The 2,060-nt window shown below is 41.1% G+C and overlaps 1 non-coding gene across 1 annotated transcript; it reads left to right on the top strand.

Moving 5' to 3' along the window:
- Window positions 1-1,034: 1,034 nt before the first annotated feature.
- On the top strand, window positions 1,035-1,106 carry Trnap-ugg (transfer RNA proline (anticodon UGG)). Its single transcript has one exon. It is a non-coding gene; the product is annotated as a tRNA-Pro (tRNA).
- Window positions 1,107-2,060: the final 954 nt, after the last annotated feature.

Genomic DNA, 2,060 nt, shown 5'->3' with positions numbered 1-2,060 from the left:
GTGGAGGGGAAAATCGTCCCGCCGGTAGCGTAGTGGTTATCGCACCAGACCGGTATTCTGGAGGTCGTGGGTTCGGATCCCACCTAGCGGGCATTTTTTCTGCACTTTGTTTCTTTCCAAATTCTTTATATGTTTCAATGACCTACCACATCCTCCCCTTTCTCCGAGATTTTCTTGACTGCCAATTCTTATGTCTGTCATACATATATATAAGAAAAGCAAACATTCAACAAGGTAAAATCACGATTGTTGCCAACGTTTCAGCAAAGACACTTGCTTTCTTCAGGCCCTGACGAAAGCAAGTCTCTTTGCTGAAACGTTGGTAACAATCAAGCTTTTACCTTGTTGAAAGTTTTCTTTTCTTGTGTTCTCTACCATCTTCAAAAGTTCAACTGCTCCCTATATATATATATGTGTATATATATATATATATATATATATATATATATATATATATATATATATATATATATATATATATATATATATACACGCGCCCACTCTGGGCGCGTGTTTTTTTTTCTTTCTTTCTCACTTAATTAATAAAATAAGAAATATTTTAACTTCACTGACGGTAAAAAAAAAGTCTAACCATTCCCCTATGCCTCCTTTGGCCGTTGTAGACTGCTGGCATTTCTTTCTGTGTATATATATATATATATATATATATATATATATATATATATATATATATACAGAAAGATAGAGCAGCAGTCTACAACGCCAAAGGAGGCATAGGGGTGCGTATTCTTTCGGTATTTTCCTCAACGAGCCCCTCATTTCCTTACTATATTATTCTGTGAAAGCCTAGCGAGGGTCTCGGTTCTGGCAGCCTTGATGCCTAGGTAGCATAAGAGGGCTTCCCGCCAGTTACCCGCTCATGACAGGCTGTAGACGCTCGAGTCACGCCCCGGGGGCTGAAAAGAAGGTCCCCTTCACCCCGTGTAGTCAGAGTGGCGCTGGCTACCACCCTCAAGCGTCAGATACACTTCTAGTAAATATAAATAGCCCAGAAAGTGAAGGAGAACACAGTCGCCCAGATAGCCGAATTGGTAAGGCATTCGACATGGAATCGAAAGGCGTGGGTTCGGTCCCCACTCTGGGCGCGTGTTTTTCTTTCTTTCTTTCTTCTGTATATTAAAAAAAATGTTTACTTCATTACCCGAAGTGAAAAAGAAAAGAGCCTAACCACACCCCTATGCCTCCTTTGGCGTTGTAGACTGCTGCCCTATCTTTCTGTATTTTCCTCAACGAGCCCCTCATTTCCTTAGTATATATATATATATATATATATATATATATATATATATATATATATATATATATATATATATATATTGTGAGCCGTTAGTCGTGCGCCACCCCTTTGGGACATTGACCGCTACTACTGTTACCCAGTGGACACTATCCCATACCTCATCTTTCTTTGATAGTCATTCTCATCGTCGTCTTCCATCTCGCGCTCGTGTCCTCTTCGCCGCCAGCTGAGTGTGTGTTCCGCGATGGCTGCTACGCCGAATAAACGTCCTGTACCGGCTGTCCTTCAAGGCCCTTACAATATATATGTTGTATTTATTTGTTAGGTCGTCGCCCATGTACCGCCCACGGAACAATTTGTATCAAACTATTATTGCAATGTCTGCTATCCGTACACATTCTGTTTTGTTACGGCTCCTTAAGCCCACAATTTTCTGTATGTATGTATGACTATATATGTTATATAATTATTCACCATAAGTACTCTTTTATACCGCATGCTCAAAGTGGTCTTTATTATATTTTCTGTTGCGATTGCTATGCCACTCGCGGTAGCGTGGTGGGGGAAGGGAACTTGTCAAGGTGTTCGCACAGCTTTTTTCTCGCCTCATCCATCGCCGATGGAAATTGAAACAATAAAAAAATGCATAGTTCCGCTACGCAGATCCCAACCAATGAGGGCCAGATTTCCTCTTTTTCCTGTTGCTGTGTGTAGGAGGGTCATGATTTCACGGCATTTGTCACGGTAGTACACTACGACAATCGTTGCCCTCGTGAGTTCGAAGGTGTTGGCTTTAGCGTAT

This window comes from Haemaphysalis longicornis, unplaced genomic scaffold (genome assembly GCF_048455015.1).
Source record: "Haemaphysalis longicornis isolate Haplotype H1 unplaced genomic scaffold, Haemaphysalis longicornis Haplotype H1 scaffold_61, whole genome shotgun sequence".
NCBI lineage: Eukaryota > Metazoa > Arthropoda > Arachnida > Ixodida > Ixodidae > Haemaphysalis > Haemaphysalis longicornis.
The sequence above is the reverse complement of the archived record's forward strand: the minus strand, read 5'-3'. Positions and strand labels throughout refer to the sequence as shown.